Source organism: Syngnathus leptorhynchus, chromosome 6 (genome assembly GCF_054491065.1).
Source record: "Syngnathus leptorhynchus isolate UIUO chromosome 6, UIUO_Slep, whole genome shotgun sequence".
In the NCBI taxonomy this organism is placed as follows: domain Eukaryota; kingdom Metazoa; phylum Chordata; class Actinopteri; order Syngnathiformes; family Syngnathidae; genus Syngnathus; species Syngnathus leptorhynchus.
Window position 1 is genome coordinate 15752427 of NC_141200.1, and position 8524 is coordinate 15760950.

Consider the following 8524-nt stretch of genomic DNA (forward strand, 5'->3'; position numbering starts at 1 on the left):
AGTATATTTCAAATAACTATCATATTACAACAATATTATCAAACCATCTGTGTTACTCCAAATAATTAAATCCATCGATCAAATTCCTCGTTCTTTATGTCAACAACGCCGCGCGTGCGCTGCAGATATCTAGTATATAACTATATTGTAGCGTTAACAAAGTACCAGGAAAGACGTGGGTTTGGTAAATAGCTCTTTATTTAACAAAACAAGAGTTCAACGAGCCAATAACTACTGAACTTCCAGCCACAGAGGTGAAAGAGAGCTCCATAGAATAGGAGCGGGCGTGCGTAAAAGACATGTCCAAGCCCCATCCACCGTCCCCGGACAGCCACCCGGCCGAGCGCTGGCCCCCGACTTCTATCCACTGTTAGGCTACGGATTTTAGCTATTGATCTGACTCCAAATTGCGATCAACACTTAACACAAGTTGCTATGTCCCAATCCACACACTGGCGTACCTAACAATTTTGCGAGTTCGTTCTGTCAAAGAGAAGACCAGTAGATCAATCAGACCAAATTTACCAATTGTTTATTCCTGACAAAGCGAACTAATACAGGCCTGGGTCCCGGGTGAACGTAATTAATACGGTCCACATTTTTATTGGGGGTGATCCATAAGAAGATACTTTCGAATCCTGAGGCCACTTGATTAACGTGTTTATACTCATCTGGTACACCCCGGGGCACTCCTATAGCGTCAATATATGTTGGATCGTCGTTGCTCAACCACGGGGGCAAAACGTCTCTTTTGGCTCGCTTCAGGAGCTCCACCAGTGGGGACTCCAGGTTCCAATTGAGATTCTGTATTTCAATGGGGACAACCACCACAGGCATTATCAAAGACACGAGGGCACAAATACCTGATGCATTCTTTGGCAAGCGATCATATAATTTGTCATCACCACAACCAGATGCCTGCACGAGAGAGAGGAGAGAATACAGTCAGTGACAAATTGAATTTGCACCATGTGGGATCTATTGTCCCAATACTTATGCCAGTTCCCTTTAACTTTAAACATGTCATATTTTGTTGAGTCACATGGTTGTCAAAAATGGGGTTTCTTTTTTCCACGCCTACAACTGGGAAAATATCATCATAAATCAAACAGTCACCACTGGTACTGGACTGGGTCAACACCTGTAAAATACAAGATGATTCTACTGCTGGAACGACTTTTAACACTATTCTTGCTTTGAGACAGACCACACAATCTTCACCAGTAGTATTAGAAGCTTGTTCTGCCATCAAAAGCCAATTATTATTTATAGCAGTGAATCCCGTAGTGACCCTAAACCAATCATCTATGCTCCTGACTGCTTTCGCGAGGATTCAAGGGTTTGTCGAGGGACTCACGGATAATTCTTGTTTGGCATCCTCACCTTGACATAGGAACACCTGCCAATACGGGTATCCATACATATATATATGTTTAACTGGAAACCCCAGCATCCTATTGTGCGGCTTCCTAAATGTAAATCGTGCGAAGTATTAACCCACAAGGTGATGCCTGTCTGCGTTTTTTTCCCCTTTTATCATTTGCTGATGTTGTTTCGCTTGAACACTAGTCCTCCATGACTTATACCAATCTCTGGTGTCCCATACCAAGTTTTTCCAACCCCTGTTTACTAACTCGTTGGTCAAATACCAATCATAATCCCGATAATCTTGTCCTCTAATCTGCCCGTTTACCAAACTATCAAATGGTATGGTAATTTGCACTGTCACATTTTTAGGGATGCAAACCTGATGGTTGAACCGGTTCACAGAGTCCCCGGTGTGTCTGAGTGACCCCAGTCACCACTTGTCTTTTGAACCGGATGTTTAAATGGTACTCAGACACGTTGTTGTTTGTTGTGTGGCACCCTGTTCCATTACAATACCACAACGGTTCCATGATTGGGGTTGGGTTTTTCAATTTATCGTTCAACCTCCCTTGACTCACCTTCACCGCCATCTGTGTCATCTGAGTGAATAATTGTATGCCGTGACTCTCCAATGCCCTCTCAACCGAGGACAAACCAAACTCATTCCCTAAGGATTGAGAATAAAACAATCACATTTCTCCATATTTTAACTTCTTTTGTCCATGACATGAAGCAACTAGAAACTGTCCATCCTCTTTAAAGTTAAAGTCCCAATGATCATCGTCACACACACATCTGGGTGTGGTGAAATTTGTCCTCTGCATTTAACCCATCCCCATGTGATTTTGACCCATCCCCTGGGGGAGAGGGGAGCAGTGAGCAGCAGCGGTGCCGCGCTCGGGAATCATTTGGTGATCTAACTCCCAATTCCAAACCTTAATGCTGAGTCCCAAGCAGGGAGGCAATGGGTTCCATTTTTATAGTCTTTGGTAAACCCCGGCCGGGGTTTGAACCCACAACCTTCCAGTCTCAGGGCGGACACTCTACTACTAGGCCACTGAGCTGGTTTGCATTGTCCCTTCTCTGTCTGGTGGGGCTAACTCCAATACTTCCTTTACCTGTTCAATTTGCTTCCTCCACACCCTTCTCTGGTACTTTTCCAATTTGTCCTGTGACATTTGGTTTGTCTCTGTCCAATTAAACAACGTGACATACATTTGCCAATTTCCGCTGTCACATCTCTGTCTCAAACCCCCCTGTTCCTCTCGTGAAAGCTCTTCTGTTGTGTTCACCTTAGCTTCATAAACTACTTTTCCTCTGCATCGGTATTGTCTATATGTGGGTGAAATTTGAATCTGGGATGTTTTCTGCTGGATGGTCTCATCATTTGTCATCAATGTCCACACAAAAAGACAACTTAATAAAAATAGCACTACTAAGATTCATTCTGAAAAATCCGAAAAACCTTTAGAGCTCTCCCCTTTACTTTTCCGTATTGCTGCTCCTTCACCTTCTGTCCCCCCCCCCCCCCCCCCCACCCCTCTTGGCTGGGTCCGGGACACGGCCAAACAGGAATACCTTCATCCTGACTGAACAAACTCCGGGGCCGGACGTAGTTGTGAGTAGTGATACCATCGGCGTCCCTTGAAGTTGAGCTGGGCTGCGTGAGACGTCCTGGCCAAGACACGAAAGGGGCCCTACCACCGGGGGTCCGTCCACTTTCTGGAGATGACTCGAACGTACACGTACGGCGTGAGCTGTTTCTCCACCGACACACCTTCCTCCGCCCCAGCCGCAGCGGATTTCTCTCCAATCTGTGCAGAAACACTGGACACCAAAGCAGACAAATGGGACCAGTATGCTGTATGAGACAAATTTGGTCCCGTAACATCCTTTGGTGGGACGAGTGTTGTTGCTGGTCCCGGCATTAGACGACCCGTCATCAATTCAAATGGTGCGAATCCAGTGTGCCTGTCAACGGATTGCCGCACAGACAACAAGGCAAGCGGAAGCGCTTGGAGCCAATTCATTTTCATTTGAGCCATAATTTTGGCCAGTTTTTTCTTCAACGTCCGGTTCATTTGTTCAACTTTGCCCTGGCTTTGAGGATGGTAGACACTGCCAAATCGACGCTTCAAACCCAAAATTGATTCCACCTTGGCCAAGGCTTTGTTGTTAAAGTGTGTACCAATGTCAGAGCGGATCAGGGCCGGAAAACCATGTGTGGGGATGTAAAGCCTTGATCAGAGCAGCAGAATCTTCCTTTGAGCACGGATATGCCTCAGGCCAACCTGAGTAAGCGTCAACCAACACAAGCAAAAAGCGTTTCCCATTCACTCTTGTATTCATGTCGGTGAAATCAATGATCACCTCTGCCCCCGGCCACGGGGCCGGCTGAAACAGGCCGGGCTTGGGCTTCAACGTAGGACGTGCATTGAATGTCTGAAGGACTCACAATCCGCAACGAATTTCCAGACCACATCCGGGAGTCTGGGATGCCACCAACTTCGGAGATGGATCATCATGGCATGGGGACCCACATGGGAAGGTGTGTGTGCCTGTGACAGGACCTCCGCCATTAGCCTTCCTTCCCGAAGAGTGGGCTGGCCTTTGGGTCCTACCCACAAGCCATCTGATTGTTTGACAGCCTTTGCTGTCAGCCAGACTGATTTTTGTTCCGGGGACGTGGCATCCTGGGCAGCACACAGATCGGCATGTGCAAGCGACAGAGGCAAACAGGAGTCGGGGTGTTCCCTGTCCAGGATTACTGGACCGCGGGACACCATCATGTCCGCTGCCCCGCCATACCCGGGGCAGCGGACATGATGGTGGTTTGCCACAAATGGTTTGCAATTGTCTGTCTGGCCAATTCATCAGCCGCTTGGTTTCCCCTGGCCACTAAGGTGTCAGCTTTGGAGTGACCAGACACTTTGACAATGGCCACCTCGCTCGGGTATTTCAACGCCTCGAACAGCTGCAACATCAAGTCCTTGTGTGCAATCTCTGAGCCTCTCCGTGGGACGGTGGGAAACGTAATTTCGATCTCTTTGTGTAAATAAAGCGGACTTTGACTTTTGACTTTGACTTTGTTGTGAACCCATTCTGTAGCCACCCTACCAGATCGATTAAGTCCGTCGACACCGGATAGGCGGAGTCAGAATAGATGGTCACGGCTTCCCCCTTACACTGCTGTAAGGCTAACACCAAGGCAAAGACTTCCGCCGCCTGGGCCGATGGGCGGGTGGTGAGCTTCATCACTTTAAGAGGCTGGAAGGAACCATCCCTCCACTCGACCGCGGCCGCATGGAGGGAGCCTTCTTTGTCTCTCCAACAGCAGCCATCTGTGAACACCACCCGACCGTGCCCGAGCGGAGTGGAATAGAGGTCAGGTCGGACTTTCGCCACTGTCTGAACCTTTAATGCACACTCATGTGGACCCACCAACAATTGATCGGCCATGTTCACTCCGGAATGGACATAGTTGACATTTGGAGCAGTCAATATTTTCAACAACCGTGTTTGTCGCAGCGGAGTCAACGTGAATGCCGCTGATGCGACAAATGAGGATACCGCATGATCAGTTAACACATAGACGGGATGTCCCATGACCGTGTGGGCTGTTTTGAGTAAGATCTTAGCCAGGCCAGCAGCATATCTGGAACAGTCGGGTTGTCGTTGCTCAATGTTGTCCAAGGGGACGTTGCAATACATCAGCACTGCACGTCCATGCTGCATTTTCTGGTACAGAGCTCCATTCACAACCTTTCCTGAAATGGGCAGGGTGTAATCAGGAGTGGCCAAAGCCACAGCAGAGGCCAGCTCCTGCACCAGTGACAAAAAGACCTTGGCAGCCTCCGGGGTCGAGACCAGGCAAGGCTTGAGGTTCCTGGCCCCCTGTTCATAAATCAGGGCTCGGAGGACACCAGTTTTGTCGGCAAAGCAGGGTATGTAGTGTCTGCTATAGCCGCACAACCCCAGGAATGAGAGCATCTCCTGGACAGTGGCGGGCCGTGGATGACGGAGAATGAGTTTCTATGCTCAGGCGACATGGTGAGGCCACTAGGGGTCAACACTCGACCTAGAAAAGTGACCTGTTGGCGACAGCATTGCAGTTTCTTCCTTGACACCTTGAACCCTTTCTCTCCTAACCACAACACTTTCTTTGTTCCTGCAAGACACACCTGCCCGTCTTTTGCTGCAATCAACAAATTATCAACATACTGCAACAACAAAGTGCCATCCGGCATTTGGCATGGTTCGAGGAGTTCCTTGAGGACCTGATTGAACAAACCTGGCGAGTTTTTGAATCCCTGCGGCATGCGAGTGTATTGCAATTTTATCCCATTGTAGGTGAATGCGAACACGTGCCGCACTGAGGGGGAAAGCGGAAGGCAAAAGAAGGCATTGGCCAAATCAATCACTGTGAACCACTGGTAGGCAGGGTTCAATGACGCTAGGATCCGGTGCGGGTCCGGCACAGGAAGAACAGGAGTGATAGTGACATCATTTACTGCTCTCAGATCATGTGCCATGCGCCATGTTTTCCCATCTGCTTTCTGCACTGGCCTCAGCTGGGTGTTCCATTCGGAACACGACACTTCCAACACCCCTGCATCCCAGAGGCCACACAGAGTGTCTTCCATGCCTTGGTCGGCCTCTTCCTATTTGATACAGTGGCAAAGCTAACACTACGCCAGCCGACCCTCGATAGCTCCTTTCACTCGGCTGACGAGTTCATGAAATTCTTTGCTCGAAAGATTGAATCCATTAGAGATGAGATCAAGATGACCATTCCGATCGCTCAGTCGGGACCGCCGATTACCGGCGCTGACGATCATGCAATAACCCTTTCAAAGGCTTACACAATTAGTTAGTGCGGCGAAACAAACAACATGTTTACTTGACCCGCTTCCAGCCAAACTATTTAAATAATTATTTCAAATCTTAGGACCGTCCGTTTTAAATATAATTAATCTGTCTGTCTCCTCTGGGATAGTGCCAACAGCCTTTAAAACCGCTATCATTAAATCGCTACTTAAGCGACCAAATCTTGACCCGGACTGTCTCAGTAACTATAGACCAGTTTCAAATCTCCCATTCATAGCAAAACTGCTTGAAAAGGTAGTAACGCAGCAGCTTATTGATTACATGGTGGCTAATAAATTGATATGAATCTTTTCAGTCTGGTTTTAGAGCTGATCATTCCACTGAGACAGCACTTGCTAAAGTGACTAATGATCTCATAGCTATGGATTCAAACACTTCATCGGTATTGTTACTACTCGATCTAAGTGCTGCCTTCGACACTGTAGACTTCAATATTTCATTACAGCGTCTTAAAGGTTGTGTTGGTATTTCAGGGTCAGCACTAGGCTGGTTTCATTCGTAGCTATCAGACAGGACGCACCGAGTGGTCCATGGCAATGCGTCCTCTGAGCTCTATAAGGTTACGTGTGGTGTCCCACAGGGATCAGTACTAGAACAAATTCCATTTAATATTTATATGACTCCGCTTGGGGACATAATACGTAAATATAATATTAGTTTTCAGTGTTACGTGGATGACACCCAATTATATATGCCGTTATCAATGACAGATCCGCGGGACTGTTGTAATCTTGAGGCGTGCCTCACGGAGATCAAGAAATGGTTGTCTCTCAACTTCCTTCGTCTAAACCCAGATAAAACTGAGATGTTGATAATTGGTCCAGCTCGTTATCAACATTTATTTAAGGAAACCGCTATAACTATAGATAACCGTACTATCACTCAGAGTGAAACTGTAACTAATCTCGGGGTAATATTTGACCAAACGCTCTCCTTTCAAAAGCACATTAAGTATATAACCAGAATAGCATTTTTTCACCTACGTAATATTGCTAAGATTCGCCCAATCCTCTCGACCGGTGATGCAGAAATTATTATACATGCGTTTATCACGTCGCATCTGGACTACTGTAATGCATTATTCTCTGGTCTTCCCAAGTCCAGCATCAAAAGTCTACAGTTAGTACAAAATGCTACTGCAAGGCTGCTCTCACAAACAAGAAAATTTGATCACATTACCCCAATATTAGCCAACTTACACTGGCTCCCGGTCCATTTAAGATGTGTGTTAGGGTTGAATAGATTAGGTTGATCATATTATTATGTTGGAATGTAATCTGTAATAATTAACCTAAGATTGTCCTGTCTTAACAAAGTAGTATAACAAAGTGCTAAGATCCTTTGCACTTATTGACCAACTGTAGAAGACGCAATCAAAGTTGTTCTGTCTACTCAACATCGTAAAACCACCCCTGCTATGATGTGATCAGAGGCCAGGGGTTTCACCCCCATCCTGCCCACTCACACCCCACCCTGTTTCTCTCAATAAAAAGGCTCTTGCAAGAGGCCCGAGTCAGACCTCATTCGATGATCGCTGTATGCAGCGACGAATGACTCTCCACTTGCAAGTGTTTAAAAAGGCATACTGTCTCCCGTTGTGGTTCTTGCAAAAAAAAGTTACAGTCAGAACATCTCTAACATTTTGGTGCCATGACCCGGATTCCAACATACCCACTGCTGATCGACGGAGGACGACGTGCTGCATCGACAATTGTGTGATTGTGTTGTTGTGAAACGCGTAAGAGTGGAAAGTGCACAAAGTATAGCTTGGGTTTAAGTCCCAGTGGAAGGAACAGACTAAGGAAAACAGAGCTTCCTTTTCGTTCATCAAAGAGGTGCGTAGATTCTTCTTTGTCTGTTCTTCCAAGCTGCGAAATCTGGCTTGGGTTGGAGTCCCAGTGGAAGGAACGTGCTAAGGAACACAGAGCTTCTTTTTTGTGATTAAAAGAAGAGTGTAGATTTTTCTTTGTACGTTATTCCGAGCCAAAGAACAGCTTGGGTCCAAGACCCAGTGGAAGGAACGGGTTAAAAAAGACAGAGCTTCTTTTTCTTGATTGGAGAAGGGCGTAGATTCTTATTTGTCCGTTTTTTCCTAGCTGTTTGGAAGGGTTTTATACCCATCCGAGATAAAAGTAAAAAAGCGCTAAGTTGTGTGGTTGAGTGTGTGACTGGTAGGATAATTTGACTAAGAGGCAATTGTTGTTGAAGGGTCAATTTAAACCTGCATTGAGGATCCTCAAAAAAGAAAAACAAAAAATTGAAAAAAAAA